Genomic DNA, 22,494 nt, shown 5'->3' on the forward strand with positions numbered 1-22,494 from the left:
CAGGTGGGGCTGAGGATCTCCGTGCTCCCCAGGATCCCCAGGAAGCAGGAGGCTGCTCCCTGGCACAGAACTGTTATTCTCTGTGGGAAACAGTTGTTTCGGATGCAGCTAGAGGTTGCTGACCTCCTCACCCACTGCCCAGGTTCGGCCCTTCGCTTCTATCCCTTCCCCCTCCTCTGGGGTGAGGCCAGGCTTCGGGAAGGCTTTGCTCTGGCTCACCACTCCCCACAGCTCTGTCCCCGGCAGCTTGTCCAAGTCGCTGCTTTTGTCTTATTCCTGAGACAAATTGTTTTTACCTCCATCCTTCCAGCCTCCCCACAGTGGGACACCTTCTTCCCAGAGTCTCTTACCTGTGTGTGTTCACTTGTGTCTCTTTAGGCCCGGTACCTGCCCCGGGCCGTGGAAGTGCCACGGGCCGTGGAAGCTCCGCGGTGGGCATCCAGCGTATCAGGCCTGAGAGACAGGACCTGGGTGACCCCGCCCGGGCCGTGCACACCCCAGGTTTGGGGCCGGACACCTTCTGGGTTTCCTTGGGCAGAGTCATCCCGCTGTCCTGCCCCACGCGGCCAGCGTGTTGGGGGAGGGATGGGTTTCCTGGGACTGGCCGAAGTCCCCAGGGTGTGGGCAGCTCAGCTGGCCAGCAGGTCCAGTCTGACAGGCCTCACGTTGACCGAGGTCAGGACTCACAGCCTCTTCGGCAGAGCTGGGGACGGAGCGCTGAAGCCAAGGGGTCCTGGGGCCACTTCTGACTCTGCCCTTCATCGGCCAGGCGACCTCGCTTCTCCCTCTGGGTGTCCACGTCTGCATCCACAGAATGTGACGTTTACACCATGTGTTGACTAAGCCCCCCTGGAGCTCCCGCTCATCTCCCCTCCCGGCCCACACTCCTGCTGACCTCAGAGCCCCGCTGTGGGTGAGCTGAGCTGTGTCTGTCTCTCCCGCTGGCCTATGACCGCGGGAGAACAGGGGAGGGGTCCACACGCATCCCAGTCATCCCATGTCTTGAGCGGAGGGCCTACTGTGTTCCCTGTCTTGGTGTTGGAGATTTGGTGATGACCCATGTAGCCCCTGCCAGGAGGGCCCGCGGACGAGTGCAGGGTCATGCGATAAGCAAAGCACAGTAAGTCCCCTACATAAGAACGAGTTCCGTTCCGAGAGCACGTTCCTAAGTCCAATTTGTCTGTACGCCCAGCAAAGTTAGCCTCGGGACCCAAGTAACACAATCGGCCATATAGTACTGCGTCACCACTGCTTTTACACTTGCTTCCGGACGTCCTGGGCTTGAAATAAAAACACTATACTGCTGTACTCCACACGTTCGCATCTTTGAAAGTTCGCAGCTTAAAGGTTCGTAGCAGGGGACTTACTATAAACAGACAAGATCATTTAGGGGATTGGATGGATGAATCAGATCAATGATCAGGGCGAGGTGACAGTGACGGGGGTCGGAGGTGTCTTGACATAGGTGATCTAGGAAGGCCTCTCCGAGAGCGTCCTGAGCCGGAGAGGGCCCTGCCCTGAGTTGTTTGGTGTGCAGCCCGAGGCCTGCAGGGCTGAGCCCAGTGATGGCAGAGGCCAGGGAGGGAGGCCCCAGTCTGCTGACCCGCAGGGCGAGGATGTGGATTTTATTCTGAGTGGTAAAGTGGCCACAGAGCGGGGGGGGGGGGGGGACATGGTGTGACTCGGTGTTTTTTGCTTTCTTGTGTGTGTGTGTGGTACGCGGGCCTCTCACTGTCGCAGCCTCTCCCGCTGCGGAGCACAGGCTCCGGACGCGCAGGCTCAGCAGCCATGGCTCACGGGCCCAGCCGCTCCACGGCATGTGGGATCTTCCCGGACCGGGGCACGAACCCGTGTCCCGTGCATCGGCAGGCGGACTCTCAACCACTGTGCCACCAGGGAAGCCCTGACTCAGTGTTTTGAAAGTCCCCTTTGGCTGCTGGGTGGTGCATGACCGTAGCAGACAGGGGAGGACACTGGGACTCCAGGAGAGGCAGGAGGGCTGGGAGTGGACCTGGAGGTGGCCAAGGGGGCAGAGAGCAGACAACGCGGGCAAGTGTTTATCGCCAAGTATTTGTTAAGCGAACGAAAAAGGAAAAGAAAAACCTTGTGCTGTGGTCACTTCAACCAAAATATCCAACCAACTTCATTTTCTAAAGAGCTCATAATAATCATCCCTGGATGTGTACAGTAGACTTCAAATGGCTTCTGGCTCCTTTGCTCATTAGTTGGATACAATGTCCTGATCCAGACATTTTCAGAAACAGGTTGCTCTTCCCGCAAAGACCCGAGATTGAATAATTAAAACAAAAAAAATTTTTGGACTCTGGGTTCGTGTCATTTCTGGCTGTGTCTGCTCAGAAGCACGTTGGTGTTGAGGAATTTTGGTTGCGTGTAGTCGCAGCAGCCAAGGTGACTGATAAACAAGTGGTCGCCCAGAGAGAGGGAGACCAACGCTCAGATAAAAATCTAGAGGAAGAGTGCAGTGGATTCAAAGGATTAACTTGCTCTATTCTTCACCAAAAAGAATTTCTCACAAAGCCAAGCTGTGTTTCAGCGGCTAAAAGAAAGTTAACTTCTAATAAAGATGAAAAATCTAGAATTCTAAGTGGTAGTCAAGCGATTTTGGCCAGCCATAATTACAGTATTTTCATGTTAATATATAAACCCCCTGAAAGGTGTGCTTAAGTGCTAATTATCTATTTACAACAGAATGGCTTTGGAAATGAAATGAGACCCCCTGGTGTGTGTGTGTGTGTGTGTGTGTATTTCGAACATGTTTTGCAGTGATTTTTTTTTTAAGACCATCATCCTAAAAATCTCTGCCTTAAGTTAAAAAAATATTTTTTTTTAATGTTTAAATAAGGTAGAAGGGCATTTCTCTGAAAGATCTGGGCTCTTTGAAAGTTCTTCCTTCGTTTTATTTTGTGTGTTTTGTTGTGCGTTTGGACTTTTTGCTTGCTAATTTATACCCCACCTTGTGTCAAAGGATTTGAGACGGTTTATAAAAACAATAAGAATAGTAAAATGGTAGAGTGTTGATGATAAATTAAAAGCCAGCGTTAAGAAAAAGAAATCAGAGCAGCTCAGAGGGAGCGCCTAGAATATCAACACCTGGGGCTCATGTGGACTCTGTGGGCTGGAAATTGGAGCCTGAGCTTCCTGGGGGCCAAGGTGAAAAAGATAGATGCATTTGGCAAATGGCTGTGATTATGGGAGGAGGAAATGTGCCAGCCCCTCTGAATGGTCCATCCCCTGTGGACGTTTGATGTCCATTTCATTCAGCTGTGAGTCCCTTGGGGATCAGACCTGTGCCCTGGTCGTTTCTGTGTAGGAGGACCTCGGTAAAGATGTTTGTACTTGAGTAATAACAATGAATATTTGTTTAGTCTTTCCCAGTATATAAAACATCTCTGTCATTCATTTTGTGCTTTCTGTCTCCCTCCTCTGCTTTCTTTTGGATTGATTGAAGTTTCTTTTTTTCCCCTCTACTGGTTTGGAAATTCTACATTCCTTTTCGATTTGTTTAGTGGTTACTCATAATATTTTAATATGCATATCCAACTTAGCCTAAAATTAATCAACATTGCCACTCTTGCCCGAAGGTCCCTGGAATGCACCCCCCCCGCCCCTCCTCCCACCGTCTTATGTATCTTTGCTGTCTGGTGTCTCCCTTCTCACTTGTTTTAACCCTGTCCCATAGTAGTCATCATCATTATTGTGTGTTTTCCCATTTGCACCTGATTCTTTACTCAATGGGTGTTTGCTGACCCCTTTTTACGTGCAGGGCCTGATTCTGGGCACCGAGGATGTAGCAGTGAACACACAGAAGACAGGCCGTGGATAAACAGAGCTTTGATATGTTGGGGGATCAGGGATAAGAGGACAGGGCATGACATCACCCTCTGATGAGGTGACATTTGAGCAGAGACTGGAATGGAGGGAGCCAGCCATGCAAATGTCTGGGGGGGGCGCCATTCTGGACAGAGGCAGCAGCTCTTAGTCAGGAGCGTTGATGGCACATTTGAAGACCGGCAAGGAGGCACGTGGCTGGAGTTCCATGGAGGGCCTGAGGGGCAAGTGGGAGAAACAGAGGCTGCGTGGGGACCAAGTAGGGTAGGTGGGGTTGCTTCACGTAGGAAGTGGCACTTGACAGGGTCCTTGGCATTTAGATAGTGTTCGGACTAGTGGACGGTGGGATGCAGGCCTTCCAGCTCGAAGAGGCAGGCTAACCAAGGGTATGAGGCTGGAGGTGCTGCTGCCATTACAGTTCATTCATTCGTTCATTCGACACACATTTACTGAGCACATACCTAGTTCTAGACTCTGCTAGATGCCGAGGATACAGTGGGTAGCAAAACAACCAAGACTCCTACTCAAGAGAAATATAAACAAGAAAAGGCCATGACACGGTGGAGACAGAACTGGGTGAAGTGGTAGCCTGTGATCAGGTTAGACACTCACCTGCCTCCCAGGTGTGAGACGGAGGGCAGGTGACTCCCCTGCCCTGCATCTCTGGTTCCTCATCCGTCCAGTGGAGGATGTTGATGCCTTCCTCCCAGGCTGGTGATTGTGCAGGTGAGAGATGAAGTGTTAAAAACAACTTGTGCTCTGAGGCATTTTCACTCGTCAGCGTCAGCGCTGGGGCAAGGCTGAGGAACCATCAGAGGAAATCGTTGGTTGAAAGAGAAATAGCTTGCTGGCCATTCACGAATTGGGGGAAGCAAGATTCTCTTGCTGGTATGCTCCTTTTCTTTCTTTCTTTTTTTTTTTCTACAAACATGGAGAGATGTGTTTGGATATGAAGTCAGCCTGTGGGTTTTTTTTAAATGTCATTTTCATGTTGGACTTCATTCCAAAACAGGAATAGTCAACAAGTCAGAAAATCCTGGCCAGCACAGAATTGAAATATTCTGTCCCCGTGTGCACACAAACTTCTGAAATGTCTGAGGGATTCCATTTTCCTGTCCACACCACCTTCCCCTGCCTGCCTTCTGCACCTGGACTCAGCGCAGCCTTTGTCAGAAGTTCTGTGACTAGTTCGGTTTGGAGACTGTGGCCACCACTAAGAGAGGGTATGGAAAGTGCCCTGTCATCCTTGTCATTGTTACAGAGCTACGCCTTCTCATAGGGTGTCTCCCTACCTGCTCTCTCCCAGGCAGCCCTTCTCAGACTTCAGGTGCATGAGATTTCCCTAGAGAGGTTGGGGGGGGGGATCTTGTTAAAGTGCAGATCTCAATGCAGCAGGCCTGGGGTGGCTGGAGCATCTGCATTTCGCGCCAGCTCCCAGCCGCTGAGTAGCAAGGCCCTAGACCTGAGCTGTCCAGTAGTTCTGCGGCCACCTGCCTCTTGTGGGTTTTGAGCACTTGAAATGGGGCTAGTGTGACTGAGAAACTGACTTATGTGTTTCATTTCATTGCAGTTAGTTTGAAATTAAATAGCCACAGGGGGTTAACGGCTACTGTAGGGGCAAGACACCCCCTTGAGGTCTCTGCTGTTCCTGTCTCTATGGGAGAAGGAACCAAGCTTAGGCGAAGAGCTTGCCCAAGATCGCACAGTAAATTAAAGTGAAATCGAGGCCTATGCTCTTCTAAAATGTTTAAATTATTTCTTTTAATGCCTAAGGTGACCTGTTTCATGTGGGAACTTCCCCTTGTATATTCAGAAAATCCCAACCCTTGCTATTAACAGATTCCTCCTTACCAAGTCTGTTTTGATATTTATGGTCAGGAGTAACACTTTATAACATCAGGACCAATGAAATAAAGTCATGTTTAAGTTGTTGATGGGACCTTACATTTCTTACGTGAAAAACACATTTTGCTGCAAAGCTTGTATACAAGTCTCACGAGGGCTGAACAGCGACGATTGTTTTCTGGATGACACTTTACAGTGTAAAAGTGCTTTCATGTTGTTTGCTCACTTCTCCCTTGAAGCAAACAGCCTGGGTCCTGAGTAATGCCATCCCCACTTTACAGATTAAGAGACTGAGACCCGGTGCAGGAATGTGGTTTCCCCGAGGTCACCCAGTTCCTGGCTCTCAGGGGTCACCTTTCCAGAGGGGCCTTCCTGATGGCCCTACCTTGATCTGCTTCTCTACCCCAGTGTACCCTGTCCTGCTCACCTGGCTTCATTTTTCCATATCTGTTATCCTCACCTGACCTGGTACTTAATTCTTTGTTCCTTTATTGCCAATATCCCACGAAGGTCCACTTCTGGAAGGCAGGGATCTTGTCTATCTCAGGCATGTTGCGTCTTCAGCACCACGGACAGCACCAGCCCCAGTAGGCATTCGCTATTACCATTTATTATTTATAAATTAAATTCCTGAAGTGACAGAGGAGCCAGTGGAAAGGATGTAGGCTTTGGAGCGGGTGGGACTGCCTCCCCAGCCCTACCTGGCCACATGCCTGCTGTGCAACCTTGAGAAAGTCATTACTCTCTTGGGCCTCAGTGTATCCATCTACAGTGTGGGGCTGACACACCTTCTTTGTAGGCTATTGTGAGGATTGAATAAGACACTGCAGTTGGGATCCTGTTCAAGCGTGTGGGTCTGGATACACCCCTCGGGTTTGGATTGTGGCTCCGTTTTTCCAAGCCACCTGCCTTTCGGCATGTTATATCCTCTCCCCTAGCCTCAGTTTTCTCATCTGTAAAAGGGGGCTGATATTGGGAGGGTTCAGTGAGGCAGGGACTGATTTGGGCTCACCATAGGACCTGGTGTGAGATAAACACATAATAATAAATGCCGCTACTGTTTTTGTTGTGGCTATTTTATGAATGCATCTAAAGTGCCCAGCAAAAAGTAGATGCCCAGTTGATGGGAGCTTTCATTACTATTATTAACATCATGCACGGATGCCTTCCTTTTTAAAAAATATTTATTTATTTGGCTGCGCTGGGTCTTAGTTGTGGCACAGGGATTTTCTTTGTCGCGTGAAGGATCTTCATTGAGGCATGTGGGATCTAGTTCCCTGACCAGGGATGGAACCTGGGTCCCCTGCACTGGGAGCACAGAGTCTTAACCACTGGACCCCCAGGGAAGTCCATGGATGCCTTCCTTTTTAAAAATCAGATATTTAAAAGTTAGGATTTAGTTCTTTGAAATTTGTTTTAAAGAAAATCCGGGTTTCTTGTTTTTTTTTTTTTAAGTGTTTAGGTTTGTTTCTTTGATTTCTCTTAAGAAGAAGAATGTCACACCTTTCCGAGCGTGCACGATGCAAATGAAGATCTGAGAGCTCTCAGAAGGCCGTTTGGAGCTAATTCTGGGCTGGTTTGACAGCCATGACCCTGAAGGGGAAACGTGGAGCTGACAAAGCGGGGCTTTCTCTGGTAGCATCCCAACTTCTCAAAATAGTCACTTTCCAGACTAACGTTTGTCATATTTGTGTTTGAAAGTTTTTTGTTCATCGATCCAACCGTATCCCCTCTCCCCTTAATGCTCTTTTTTGGTTTTCTGCTGTGTCCGGGGGAAGTCCAGATCTTCTCCGGGCAGGGGAGACCCCTCCTGGTGTGACCCCATCTGTCCCTCCCAGGCCGGTCCCCACTTGCAGCCCCGTCTGCCCTGGGCTTCTAAGCAATTACCGAATACCTAGCAGGTGATTTTCCCACCTCCATGCCTTTGCCTGTGTGGGGTTCTCTTCCCGGGATGCCCTTCCCAGCCTCGTCTGCCTGGAGAGCTGCTATTTCTATGGTGCTCCTTCTTATCCACCTTTCAGAGCTCCTCCCTCACTCCTGGTCAGGGAAAGGAAAACTCGCTACTGTTTACGGTTCCCTATGACTTGGTACCGCCCTCATTACAGATCCCAGATTTCCTGCGTGTATCTTTTCCACACTAGACAACAGGAGAAGAGGCTGGGTCGGGACCTCTCTGTCCCCAGCTCCCAGCACAGGGTCCGGCACTTATTAGGGCCAAGGAGAATGACTGTAGAATAAAGGAAACATCAACAGAGGTGGCAAGATGATTTTACTTTCATGTATCTTAATCTCCAAAATGTTTATTTAGCTTTAAAACACTTGGTTTCACTAAGAAGTATTTAAAAAATAGGAACCTTTTGCCTTAATCATTTTCAAATACTTATTTCAGTTGCTACTGCAAAGAATATTGTTTTGGGCCAATTTCTTTCCCCTTTAAAAGGGTTGTCTGTAGGTGTCACAAGGCACCAGAGGAACCTTTTGGAAAAATGTTTATTCAGTAACACGAAGGCCACGTATCTGTCCCCGTAGTCATGTCTTTCATCCAGGGCTGTCAAACCCCAGGTGAAATCCATGCTGGGAATTTTCTGGAAGGATGGAAGCAGGTATAGGCTTCCTGGCCTGGAGCTCCTCAATTAGGACTTTTTGATAAAGGGGGAAGGGTGAGGGGGCCAAGACTCTAGATGGCCACTCAGTCCCTCTCCACCTGTAAACCTTGATGACTTCTAAAGTTCTAGAATTGTTTGCTTTTAGAATGATTGGCTTCCAGGGCTCTAAGGTTCTAAGATTCTAAGAGTTCCAAGAACCTATGGTTCTACCTGCTCACAATTCTAGTGTCTGGAATTCAAGGCCCTTGGTTCTCTTCTTTTAAGATTATTTCAAAATTTAAATCGTGGTTAAATATACATAACATTTACAGTTTTAACCTTTTTTAAGTGTGCAGCTCAGTGGCATGAAGCACATTCACATTGCTGTGCAACCATCACCCCATCCATCTCCTGAACATCTTCCCAAACTGAGACGCCATACCCATTAAACACTAACTCCTCCCCAGCCCCTGGCACTCACCATTCTACTTCCTGTCTCTGTGAATTTGACTACAGGGACCTCGTATAAGTAGAATCACACAGTATTTGTTCTTTTGTGACTGGCTCATTTCACTGAGCAGAGTGTCCTCAAGGTTCATCCATGTTGTTGCATGTGTCAAAATTTCCTTCCTTTTTAAGGCTGAATTATATTCCATTGTGTGGCTATGCCACATTGTACTTACCCATTTATCTGTTAATGGACACCTGAGTTGCCCCCACCTTTGGGCTGTTGCGAATATGAGGATACAAATGCCTGTTTGTGTCTCTGCTTCCAATTCTTCAGGGCATATACCCAGAAATGGAACTGCTGGATCATATGCTAGTTCTGTTTTTAATTTTTTGAGAAACTTCCATACTGTTTTCCACAGTGGCTGTTCCATTTTATATTCCTACCAACAGTGTCCAAGGGCTGTCATTTCTCCACAACTTTACCGGCACTTGCGGTTTTCTGTTTTTCTGATAGTAACCATCCTGATGGATGTGAGGTTGTTATCTCACAGTTTGATTTGCAGTTCCCTAATGATCAGTGACGTGGAACATCTTTTCATGTGCTTATTGGCCATTTTGGAGAAATCTCAATGCAAGTCCTTTGCCCATTTTTGAATTGGATTGTTTGGGGGTTTTTGTTGTTGAGTTTTAGGAGCTCTCTGTATATTCTGGGTATTAACATCTTACCAGAAATATGATTTGCAATTCTTTTCCCAGTCTTTGGGTTGCCTTTTCACTCTGCTGATGGTGTCTTTGATGTACAGAAGTTTTAAATTTTGATATATTTTTCTTTTGTTGCCTGCACTTTTGGTGTCATATCCAAGAAATCATTGCCAAATCCAATGTCATGGAGCTTTCCCCCTATGGTTTCTTTTAAGAGTATTATAATTTTAGCTCTTAACTTTAGATCTTTGTTCCGTTTTGAGTTCATTTTTGTATATGATGTTAAGGGGCCAGCTTCATTCTTTGGCATTGGATGTCCAGTTTTCCCAGCATCATTTGTTGAAAGACTGTTCTTTTCATGCTTAGCCCCTTTGTCAAAAATCATTTGACCATATATGTTTATTTCTGGGCTTTCTCTTCTATTGCATTGATCTATATGTCTGTATTTATGCCAGTACCGTACTGTTTTAATTACTGTAGCTTTGTAGTCAGTTTTGAAATCAGGACGTGTGGGACCTCCAACTTTGTTTTTCTTTTTCAAGATTATTTTGGCTATTCAGGGACTCTTGAGATTTCATATGAATTTTAGGATGGATTTTCTGTCTCTGAAAGAAACATCATTGAGATTTTTGTAGGGATTCCATTGAATCTGTAGATTGTTTTGGATAGTATTGACATCTTAACTATATGAAGTCTTCCAGTCCATGAGCACAGGACTTCTTTCCACTTATTGGTGTCTTCTTTAGTCTCTTTCAGCAGATATTTTGGAGTTTTCAGTGTACAAATATTTCACCTCCTTGGTTAAATTTATTCCTATTTTATTCTTTTTTTTAAAAAAATAAATTTATTTATTTATTTTTGGCTGCACTGCGTCTTCGTTGCTGCATGCGGGCTTTCTCTAGTTGTGGTGAGCGGGGGGCTACTCTTCGTTGCAGTGCATGGGCTTCTCATTGTGGTGGCTTCTCTTGTTGCAGAGCACGGGCTCTAGATGTGCGGGCTTCAGTAGTTGTGGCACGCGGGCTCAATAGTTGTGGCTCGCGGGCTCTAGAGCACAGGCTCAGTAGTTGTGGCGCACGGGCTTAGTTGCTCTGCGGCATGCGGGATCTTCCCGGACCAGGGCTTGAACCTGTGTCCCCTGTATTGGCGGGTGAATTCTTAACCAATGCACCACCAGGGAAGTCCTGTTTTATTCTTTTTGATGCTATTGCAAATAGGATTGTTTTCTTAATAGCCTTTTCAGATTGTTTATTGTTAGTGTATAGAAATGCAACTGCTTGTCTTGCCCGTTGTTTTTGTATCCTGCACCTTTGCTGAATTCGTTTAACTTGTTCTGACATCTGTATTGCTTTTCAAGATGGTCTGTAAAGGCTTGTTTTGAAGCCACAAGATATCTCCAAAATGTTATGTCATTTAAAATAAAATCATTGAGAGCTCCTCATAACAGGGGAGATTTTATAAGGACTCAAGTATATGGCACCATTTTTTCTTTTTTTTTTTCCTGAGGAATATTTCTTTGGCATATGTAATATGTCTTGGTGGTGTGACAGAAATGGAGAGATTGAGGCTTCAGCTACAGATGGAATCCCACTTCTCTGCTTACCCATTTTGTAGTTATTTAAACTCACTGAGTCCCAATTTCTTCATCTGCCAATCTACTGCCCATTTTGTGGGGCCGTTGTGAGAGTTAGAAGTAAGGCAGGAGGGAGCCTGTCTCAGACTCTCAGCAGGTGACACCTGTGATGTTATTAGTGGCTGTCTGACCTACCAGGGTTAGGAGATGCTTGGCCAGGTCACCTGCCTTTGAACCTGGTTGCTAGAGTCATCCCAGCCCTTAGACCCTCAGAATCAGATTGTTAAAATGTCAGTACCATGCAAAACAGTCTACAGATTCAATTGTGACCCAGTTTGATTTGGTTCTAGATTTTGAGCAGCGGGTAGAACCAGTGAGAGGTCAGGCTGCCCTGGGCAGAGGTAGGAGGCAGGCGAGGAGTGCCTGGCCTCCAATGCCGTCTTTTAATTTCATCACAATTTTATTTGCATTAAGGTAATACATGTGCAGAATGAGTCACAACATGCTACAAGGCTTATGGTAAAGCCAGCAGCCTCCTCCCCAGGTCCCCTCCCCAGTCCTGATTCCTATTCCCCGTGCAAATCTGGTAGCTAGTGGTTTATCACCACGATGTCTCTGAGTAACAACCTTATATTGCTGTTTTTTATTTTTCAGTTTTAGGGATTACTTTTTAATGTCTTACTATGAAAAATGAAAATTTAGAGACTTAGTCTCTCTACCCATATATACACATCTTCTCTCTTATCCTTTTGCTGTAGTCCCATCACAGTTTTTGGTTGAATATTCATTGCATAACCTATTGTTTTTCCTAAAGTAGTAAATTGTTTTGTTTGCTTGTCTTTCCTTGTACCCATTGTCGTTCATCCCTGTCTCCTGCAGGGTTTGAAGTGCCCCTCAGCAATGTGGTGGGCTGGGCCAGGCCATCTGATGGCCCATTTTTCTTATACTTCCTGAGCCTCCAACCCCTGCCCTGGTCTGGATTAGCTGCCCTCCAGGCCTGTGTACACTCGTCATCCTGGATCCCCCTTCACCATTTCCCTTCGCCTTCCTTTTCTCTTGGAGCTCCTGGTTCCGGGATCCCATGGCTTCCTTTTTCTTGGTTTACTCCCTCATTCTGGTGGAACACACCCTTCAGTAGCTTTCTGAGAAAGAATGTGCTGGAGATGAATGTTTGGCAAAATTGTATGTCAGGAAAAGTCTTTATTTTGTCATCAGTCTTAATTGGTAGTTTGTCTGGGTGTAGAATTCTGGGTAGCAGATCGTTTTCCCTCAAAATTTGGAAGGCATTGCTCTGTTTTCTTTTAGTTTCCTGTGTCACTCTTGAAGATTCTGCTATCGTTTGGATATCTCACCCTTTGTACATGACCTGTTTTGTTTCTGGGCAGTGTGCCTCAGATGTGAGTGTTTTTTCATTCATTATTGTGGGCACTCAGGTAACCCTTTTAATGGAGCAAATATGGTCCTTTAATCCTGGGACATTCTCTCATATTCTTTTTTTTTTTTTTTTTCTCAAAATCTCCCTCCCCTCTATTTCTTCTGACTTCTTTTTCATAGTATCCAAATGTGGGACCTCTGGTTTTGATTCTCTGATTTTTGTCTCTTTCCTTGCCTGGTACTCACTTTATTGTCATTTTGTTTCAGTCTCTGGGAGATTTCCTCAATTCCATCTTCTACTCTCTAACCAAAATTTTAAAATTCTGCCACGTTTTAATTTCTTTTGTTAAGAGCACCCTGCTAGAATTTCACGCGTGTAATATCTTCCGTTATCTCACCAATGGTGGTAATTATATGTTATTTTTCCCCCCCGCATCAGCCTCTTTTCCTCCAATTTCCTTTCTTCTTGTTTTGGCCTCTGCCTCCATTTTGAGCTTGGAGGCTTTTCTCCGAGGTCTGGTGATCCTGTGTGTTGTGTTTAAGAACTAGACGTTTGAAAGCTGTTGATAAGCTGTGTGTATACGTGTGTGTGGGGGGGTGGAGGTTGTACTGTGCTGGGGTCCTGGCCATCTCTCTGGGGAGCCCCTGGTATCACTATCTATAGGTTTTTTCTCCTGGACTTATCTTTCTCCCCAGAAATGAGTTCCCCAGTTTCCAAGCCTGGCTTCCAGAACCTGAGAGCTCACTGGGGAAGGGGCCTGGGGTCTGCACAGTCACTATGTTTATTCTTTCACTTTATCCTACTGTTGTTCAGCCTCCGTCCTCACTGCCCATCCTCCCTCAAGCCTTGTGGTCCCTAAATGGGGCTCTGTGGAGCTGTTATTTTCCCTTGAGAGTAAATACCCTCTCTTCTGCGGAGATTGGTGGGTGAAGGGCATGGTGACAGGTGTGATGGGGGAGGGGCCCTAGGCCTACCTGCTCCCATGGGTTCTAGGTCAGACCGTGCACTGAGCCTGGGTCCCTGAACCGCCTGGGGCTCTGGCCACAGCTTGCTTTGCTTCTTGTGGAGGGTCATACCTTTTTATTCCTTTACTGTTGATTCCACAGGATGTCAGCAACAAGCAGGCACACATGGGCATTCACAATGCCCTGCCCTGTGTGAGCCCTTTCTGTCCTGCTGTTTGGCCCTATTATCACCTGCCTTGGGAAGCCCCCCCGCAACCCCGGCACCTCCTGGAGGGTCTTAGAAAGCTGAAAGGGCTCTCTAAGGGTCAGGACCTCCTCAGGGATAGATGGGGAAACTGAGGCCTGAGCAGGGGTAGGCCTCACCCGGGTCCGGTGATGTGGTAGCAGAGCTGAGGCTGAACCCAGGCCTCCCTGCCTCCAGGGAGGCTCTTACTGGAGCCTCCGGGTGTCAGCCCCACACCTGGGCCTTGTGTCCACCTTGACGTCTGTTGAGGGAGTGAAAGCCACGGCAGTTTGGGGGCTGCCACCCGACAGGCTGGTCAGCATCTTAACGATGATCCTTCTGGAACATTCCGTAGTGGACTGCTTGGGGACCTTTGGTGAGTCATTGACCTCACCATCTGATCCTCATCCTCTATCCTACGTGGATGAAAATACATCTTGGATTCAGTGAGCGTGTATGAGCACTTCCCCCCATAGCCAGCCCTGTGCTGGGCGCAAGAGAGGAAGCAGGCTGGTCCCAGCCTGGGAGGACGCCCGGCTGGTGGGGGAAGCAGACGAAGCAGTGACAGCGAGAGCTGAGGCTGAGCGGAGCTGGGAGCCCCGAGTGCTGGGTGAAAAAGGATGCTCATGGCAGGCAGCCTGGAGGAAGTGGCACTTGGGCCCATTGAAGGGAGAATCAGTTGAAGTTGGCTCAGAAAGAAGGGCAGGAGGAGGGTCCTAGGTGGATGGGACAGCATGAGCAAAGAGGCCTCAAGCAGCTCAGAGGGGTGCACGGTGTGTCCTGCTGTGGAAAGTAGAGGTCAGGGCACCACCGGGGCCTGGCCTGGAGGGGGCGCCGTAGCCTTGAGTTCTGAATGCGTGTTACATCCATGGTCACCAGCTTGGCCCCTTGTGAGGGCCCTGGGCAGCCTTTCATGAAGTGTTTGGGCATGTGTGTTCTGGGGAGGTTCCCACAAAATCTTTCTGGCTACAGAACGCCTAGTTTGGGGGAGGAAGAACCCAGAAACCTTTCGGCTGTCCCCTTCAGCCTCACGTCCTGTGTGCTCTGTGGCGGCCTCACGTCCTGTAGGACTGAATGTTCCTGTTTTTAAAACATTTCCCAGGAAAAACAGACGTTTGAAAGTTAAACATTTTGGCTGTTAGGATGAAACAGAAGAAAAATCGCATTTGCCTTTTAAATAGGGGCACCGGTGTTGGGCTGTGAATCCAGTACCTCCCCCGTGGGACCCGAGGGGGCCGGCCTGCAGCTCGGCGGGTGGAGGGTCTGCCCTCCCAGGACTGTCTGTCCTACAGTGGCGGTGGGGGGTCTTGACACCCAGGTTTAGGCAGGCGATTTGGACTCCAGCGCTGCTGTGTGACCCCAGGCAAGTGACCTGACTTTCTTAGGCCTCTTTTCTCATCTCCATCTTCCCAGCTAACATTTCTGGATTTCATAGCAGAGCATGGCATTTACTCCTCCTAACATCCCTAAAGACAGCGATAACGACTGCCATCCAGATTGTATAAATCATGCCTTTGGTTTTCTGAATCCTGATGGCTTGGCATCTTGGAGGCTGGCTGACCCCAAGGGACTACCCCTCCAGAGTTAACCCATTGTAGAGATAGTAAAGGACTCACCTCTGAGCACACCTTTCACAAGCAAACCAACTAATCCAGACTCCACACCCCACCCCCAGCCACGTCCTGCATGGGGCTGTCGCACACACTGCCCTGATCAATCACCCCAGGGCCTGGGAGCAGACAACGAGGGTCAGCCCTGCGCCCCAAGCCCACCCGCATTATTCACTAGCCCATCCTCTGCCCGCTTGCCCTGTTTCTAGGGATCTGTGAGTAAAACCTGCTTCCTCAAAGCAGTCATTTCCGTGTCTGCAAGTCTTACCGTACCTGATTAAAACAACTCTATAAGTACAATACAGGGGCTTTATGCGTCTCCCCTAGTTTGATTTTTCCAAGAACTCTGTGAAGAGCCCTAAACGTCCCGCCTTTACAGATGAGCATGCCCGGGCTCAGAGAAGTGGGGGTTTCCACTCCCGGCCAGGTAGCCAGGAGAAGGCAGAGATGGGGTCCAGCCTTGCTTTCTAAGGGTGTCTAGAAGCGTTGCATCGAAATTGCTTATCACAGTGCCTGGCACACAGGGCAGCACAAACAGCTTCTGGGGGACACAGCCCGTGCAGTGTGCTCCCATCTCTCAGCCCTGCCCTTGGCCCAGGCACCTGTCTTCAGCCTCTCCCGCCTGCTCGGGCTGCACACAGATTCCCCTGGTGCATCGCCGGCCCGTGTCCTCTGTGTGTGCATGGCGATGGCACACGTGTGCCCGAGCCCCCTGCAGCCCTGGCGGCAGCTTGAAGCCGAGTCTCCATTCCAGAGTTACTCTAGATCGAGTGCCATCCCAAGAAGTCTGGTCACATGAATCTCCCAGACATGGGCAAGTGTTTAAACACGGAACTGTCAAAGACGCGCTAAAAATGCAATCAGAGATCGTTATGCTGTCTCTTTATTCCATTCCCCTCTGCTGTGTTCTGCGAGACGGGGATGGGCGGGAGGAGCCATAAGTGGGAACTGTCTGATTGCCGCTGCATTCAGACAACAGTAAAACTCTGCTGGGCTCCATACGCCACTCCGGGAGTGGCGCAGATTATGGAGAAGCTCGCACATATATCACGTTGAATTTAACAGATTATGCAGTTTGGAGGTAGCACTTTCTGTTCAATGGGATGGGTAAGTGTTAGCGCTAAAGAATTGTGACCTTTTGGAGGGAGATTAATCTTGGAAGTGCAAGTAGCAGAGCTTTCGTTTGCATCCCCCTTTGAGCTCCGAACCCTGCGCATACTCGCTGCCATGTGGAATCTACGTGTGGGTGCATATCTATTTGGCCATAGACGGCAAATGAAAAGTTAAAATAGTGTGATCATCTTCCAGTTCTCTGCTGATGGATACCTAATGGTCCTTTTACCACCAACAAATCCATGGCTAGCAAATGCCAGGATTTCAAGTGAGCTGGCTGAGGAGAAACGAAGCATTTGGGGAAGATGAGCTGGACGTTATCACGCAGAATACAAATGCATAACAATGCCCACCAGCTCTGAAAAGCAGGGAGGAGGGCTGGTTTCCACGAGGACTTGCTGCTTCTCCCAGACCCGAGGCTGGGAGATCACACCCCAGCAAGGCGCACCTGGCCCAGGAGCCAAGCAGACCCTCAGGTCTCTGTGCCACTCTTCCCGAATGTCCTGTCTTTCCAGTCCCCAGCTCAGCCTGCATGTCCTGCCAGAGGCTGGCTGGTGTGACCACTGTTCTGCGATCCTGAGGTGGGAGGCTGGGGTTCGAGTGCTGGTTCGCTGTTGTCTTGCTGTGTGACCTCAGGCAAGCCCCTTTCCCTCTCTGAGCTCCAGGTTCCTCCTCTGTCCAGTGAGGGGTGTGGATTGGAAGCTCTGCGTGTCACTTCTGGTACAGACCTCAGGGCTAAGCTTTGTTTGGTGCCTTGTCTAGCTTCTGGAGCACAGCCTGTGCTCAGACAGAGCTTGTGGGCAGCTGACCAGGGCCCAGCTTCAGGGAAGAAAACGAGTTTCTGGCTTGCTGTGCTTTTGGGATAGGCTGACTGGATTCTTTGCTTCTGTTGGGCTGAGGGAGGTGGGTGTGAGAAGGCATTGGGCCCATTTGTCCCCTCTCGGCGCCTCACCAAGCTGGCACAGCCCCCTATACCTGCTGGAGAACAGCCGGGGTTCAGGCACTCTTGGCACCTTGTCAGGGCAGGTGCTCCCATCTGGGCACTGGGGTGGTCCCCCTGTATATTAGCCCTCTTCTCTGCTGCCAAGGAAGGACAGCCGCAAGAAGGGGCAGAGGGAACAACATTAATTTCCTCTGGGCAGGCATCGGGAGGAAGAGTTTGTTTTCATCTCATCATTTTCCCCACGAAGCCCCTGCAAGTCAAATGGTCATTGAGGGCCCCCAAACACTCCCTCATTCACTACCCAGATACAGGAGGGGGAAGATGAAGCTAAGCCAGAAAGCCTCTGATGACTGGTCGTTGGGCATTTTATCCACAATCAGGTTGGTAAGAGCTGCAGGCTGATGTGAGCATCTAATGCAGCTTTAGGTTGTAGCAACAGAGGTAGCACCCCAGAGCAGAGGAGGGGACTTTTCCACCTGCCTCTGTGATAGTTAAGCCTTGGTTCTGGCTCTCCCACCCCCATCTACAAGAGAGCAGGTCCAGTGGGAGAAGATTCAGAGAGAGCCAGTCAGGATTATGGGTGAGGAAGGTGGGTCTGGATAGCAAGCCCTGCCAGGACAGTTGGAAGAAAAATTTGGAGGAAAGGGAGGGATCCAGGTAGACAGAAATCAGCTGGTATAAAGGAGACAGAGCTATCCCAAGATGGATTGATTGATTTATAAATGCATCCATCTATCTCTTTCCATTTATTCATCTATCCATAATCCATCCTTCTTTGCCCATCCATCTATCTATCCATACACTCATGCATCCATCCAACCATCCATCATCCATCCATCCGTCCATGATGCATCCATCCATCCATCCATCATCCATCCATCGTGCATCCATCCATCCATCCACTCATCCATCCATCATGCATCCATCCATCCATCCATCCATCCATCCATCGTGCATCCACTCATCCATCCATCCATCGTGCATCCATCCATCCATCCATCCATCCATCCATCCATCCATCTATCCATCCATCATCCATCCATCATGCATCCATCCATCCATCCATCATCCATCCATCCGTCCATCATGCATCCATCTATCCATCCATCATCCATCATGCATCCATCCATCTATCCATCCACTCATCCATCCATACATCCATCCATCTATCCATCCATCATGCATCCATCCATCCATCCATCATCCATCCATCCGTCCATGATGCATCCATCCATCCATCCATCATCCATCCATCGTGCATCCATCCATCCATCCATCCACTCATCCATCCATCATGCATCCATCCATCCATCCATCCATCCATCCATCGTGCATCCACTCATCCATCCATCCATCGTGCATCCATCCATCCATCCATCCATCCATCCATCTATCCATCCATCATCCATCCATCATCCATCCATCCGTCCATGATGCATCCATCCATCCATCCATCATCCATCCATCGTGCATCCATCCATCCATCCATCCATCTATGCATCCACTCATCCATCCATCCATCATCCATCCAATGATCTGTCTACCCTCTGAGAGGCAGTGTTGCATAATGGTACCAGTTCAGGATGAGTTTGATGAGGCCAAGCCACAAAAACTGTCAAACTGTCCATCACCCTCTGTGCTTGTTCATCACTTTATTATTGATTTGTGTAACCTCTCTGAGCCTCCATTTTCCCAGGTGTAAAATGGGGATAATAATACTTAAGTGTCTTTGAAGGTTACACACAGCTGGTGAGTTGCCAAGTCCAGGTGACCATGCAGACAGAGATGTGTTTGTGGCTGGACGTCCAGCTCAGCAGGGCCTGGTGCTGGAAGCTTTCTGTGTTCACAAATGGACGAGCCCCCTGCCTCCAAGCCGTGTGGCACCCATCTCTTGGGGAGAAACCAGACAATATTTGAGGATGTCACGCCAGCATGTTATAGCTCCTGCCCCCCACCTGGCTTTATGTCCAGGAGCTGGTTCTTCCCTGGGAGGGAAGAAGCCTCAGTTACCTCCTCTGATCCGAGGTGGGAGGAACAGGAGACAGCCCACAGCCTCCTGCCCATTCCTCAGTCCCTGGTAGTCAGGAGCTGCGGAAATAAATGAAACTGTATGGTTGGAGTAATTTGCTAATTTGCTTAAGTAACACCCCCAGTCAGAGACACGACATCAATACGTTAGTGCGGCTTGGGCTCCCCAGCCGGGGCGGCGCGCCGAGTGGGGTGGATGGATGCTGTGAAGTGGAAACGCACGAACTGGTGCTGGAAGGCAGTCATGGTGGCCACTGCTCCGGCCGCGACTGGTGGCCTTGAACGAGCCTGAGCTGCTGACCCAGAGGTGTGGAGTCAGCTGGACCAGCACCTAGCATTGCTTCTGCCGCTCACCTGCTGCGGGACCTGGGCAGGTTCCTGACCTGGGACCCTCGTTCCCCAGCTTCGAGGCGGAGGTGACAGAGCCCACCTCGGGAGGGCCCAGCCTTTTTACCAAGGGTGTCTGGCCCAACAGGTCCCAGAAATGGCAGGCCTCTCTGTGCTGTCCTCCACGACCCTTCCACAGATGCTCAGGCCCAGGCAAGCCTCTCCCCTCCCTGCCGGCAGCCTGAGCCTCACCGGAGAGAGGAGGCTCTGCACCCTGTCACCCGGGGTGCTGGCGGGGGCTTCGCTTTCCAGACTTCTGCTGGGGCCTGCTTGGGATGGAGATGGTGAAGACGTCTCCTCTCTGCTCCTGATTCTTTCCTGTGAGGAGAACAAGAGGACGTCTCAGCATCCCTGGGCCAGGCTGGGATGACAAATAGGACGATGAGTGAGGTGGGGAGGCAGAGGGGCCTTGGGGAGCTCATCCCCACGGCCTGGTTGGCGGCTCGGAGGGGCAGGGGCCAGGTCTGGTCCGCTTCGTCTCCAGGGGCTGTGGCCGGGGCCGGAATTCCCAGCGCTGCCGGGAGTGGGCAGTACCTTAAAATGAGTGAAGTGGGCTAGGAGTGGGTAGTAGGGGCAGGTGGGGACTGGGGCAAACTGCCCTCTGCTTCCTGTCTAAGGGAAGCACAGGCACTCAGCACTTGCCTAGGCCAGGATGGTGAGATTTTAAAATTGATTGATTGATTTTTAGAAAACAGAAAGAATGACATTTTATTGGAATTTCTCTAATTTTTAATGTTGGCAGCAAATGCAAATGTAGAAAAGCCAAAAATATATGCCAAACAAAATACGTCTGTGGGCAGGGCTGGCCTGCTGGCTTCTAGTTTGCAAACTCTGGCCCAGGGAAGCTGACTTTTTCTGAACACCAAAAGGCTTTGTGTGTTTCCATTCACTGTCTTGTGTAATCCTAGAACGGTCTTGCGAGGTAGGCATTATTCTTCCTGTTTCACACGTGAGGAAACGGAGGCCCGGGGAGGTCAAGTCACATAGCCGGTTAGTGGCATAACTGGGTCTGGGACCCAGCTGTCAGCCCCTGGAGGCCATGCCTGTCATCGGACAGCCTCCCAGAGTTGACAAACACCAAAGAAGAGAGAACGCTATTTTCTCAAACCTGTAAAGAAGTCTGGGTGGCCGGTGAGGCAGTGATGAACAGATTATGGTTTTCTGCTTGTTTTGTGAAAAACTTCTCTCTCCGTGCTGGGGTCCCCACCTCCTCTGTGGCCAGGCTCGGAGGCGAGCGGCCACCCAACAGCCCTTTGCCACGGCCATAGAGCCTGAGGCCAGGCAGAATGGGCAGGTCCCAACTGCAGGGATGGGAGGGGTGCGGGCTGGAGAAGTTTCTAATTGGGTTCATTGCAATTAGAATATGATAATAGTTGTAGTTATGGTACCTAGAACTTCATTGTATGGCACAGCCATAAAACTCACCCTGCCCCTTCCTGGAGCTTCCACAGTGCTGGGCAAACGGGGTTCTTCCTGGAGCCTTATGGGGAGCTGAGTCTGATCCCACATCTGTCACAGCTGACCTGGTATCGTGGGCCCCGGTTCCCAGTAAGGCAGGAAGTCCTCAGAATTTGGAGAAGAGGCATTTCCGGAATTGGGTTTCTGATAGAAGGCTCACACAGCAGAGGAGGTCGAGTTTCAGGTCATGGTCAAGAGTGAGAAAGCTCTGCTGTCCCTGGACTGTGTTACCCCTGGGTGGGACCAGCCACAGGGAAGGGGCTTGGTGGAGCTGGGGGCCACACGAGGCCCTTGGCCCCCAGAAAGGGTCAGTTACCAGGCACACTCACGTTGATCAGAGGGGAAACTGAGGCCCAGAGAGGTTAAAGTGACCTGCTCGGATGAGAGGTGACAGAACCCAGGTCCGCTGGCTCTAAAGCTGGACACTTTGCCCTGTGTGTGCTCCTGTGGGAGTCACGGTCACTGGCAACGGAAAAGACGCCTCCTGAGGTGTGGATCTCCGTTAGCCCGGGGCGGTCCTCTGGGCAGGTTCCCTTTCACATCACCCTGGGACCCCCGGACGGGAGGCTGGAGCCAGAGGTGTGGCCACGGCTCTTGGTGGTCAGGATGGGGCCCTCTCCCTGGCCTTGTCGAGGGCGCTTTCCCGGGCTTTCCCCGAGTAGGTGGAAAGCCTGGGGTCACACAGGACTGCCTGGCTCAGAATCCAGCTCTGCCGCCTCCTGGCCACGTGGCCTCCAGCACATCAACCCGCAGCTTCCGGAGCCTCAGTTTCCGCGTCTGCACGATGGACGCGATGAAGGCCTGGCTCCGTGCCTGACGTGTAGTAGGGCTTATACGTGCACGGGGGTCGTGCTAACTAGCCACTCACTGCTGACGAATTCGGACAAAAGAAGCGACTTTCTTGCTGAAACAGATGCAGAGTAAAGTTTGGTGTCTTTTGTCCCGGCTCCTCAGAAACCAGAGCTCAGGTGGTTTAGAAGTTCCATTCAGTGGCCGCAGTTACTTGTCTGTGAAATGGCTATGGAATGTCACCATTCTCCTGCCTGGACACCCCGTCTCCCCAAGGCCCCATGCTGGGCTGGCACCTTCACACGCCTCTTGGTGTTTGCTTGACCCACCAGGGCACGCCCTTGAGGAGGGGGCAAGAAAAAGGCTTGGGCCTCGGGGTTCGCCTTCAGAATTCATTTTTTTATCCGAATCAGGTACCATCATGACTCTTTATCCAGGCCCGGAGAGCCTAGCAGCTGAGGCTGGTGGGAGGTCGGGAGTCCCGGGCCTGAGCCTGGGGTCGGGCTGGCTGCCGGCGGGTGTTGGGGAGCCGGGGTGGGTGGTGGCCAGTTTACTGAGGCCGAGGGGCTGTGGTAGCCTTGGGCGGCTGTGCTGGAACCCAG

The 22,494-nt window shown here is 50.0% G+C and overlaps 1 protein-coding gene across 2 annotated transcripts in view; it reads left to right on the forward strand.

The window, feature by feature from the left end:
• The window catches only part of MPPED1 (metallophosphoesterase domain containing 1), a 79,810-nt gene that overhangs the window by 28,035 nt on the left and 29,281 nt on the right, over positions 1 to 22,494 (forward strand). The window lies entirely within an intron of this gene.

The sequence above is a fragment of the Delphinapterus leucas genome, chromosome 11 (assembly GCF_059928025.1).
Source record: "Delphinapterus leucas isolate spDelLeu-1000000601 "Yukka" chromosome 11, BTC_Dleu_Yukka2, whole genome shotgun sequence".
NCBI lineage: Eukaryota > Metazoa > Chordata > Mammalia > Artiodactyla > Monodontidae > Delphinapterus > Delphinapterus leucas.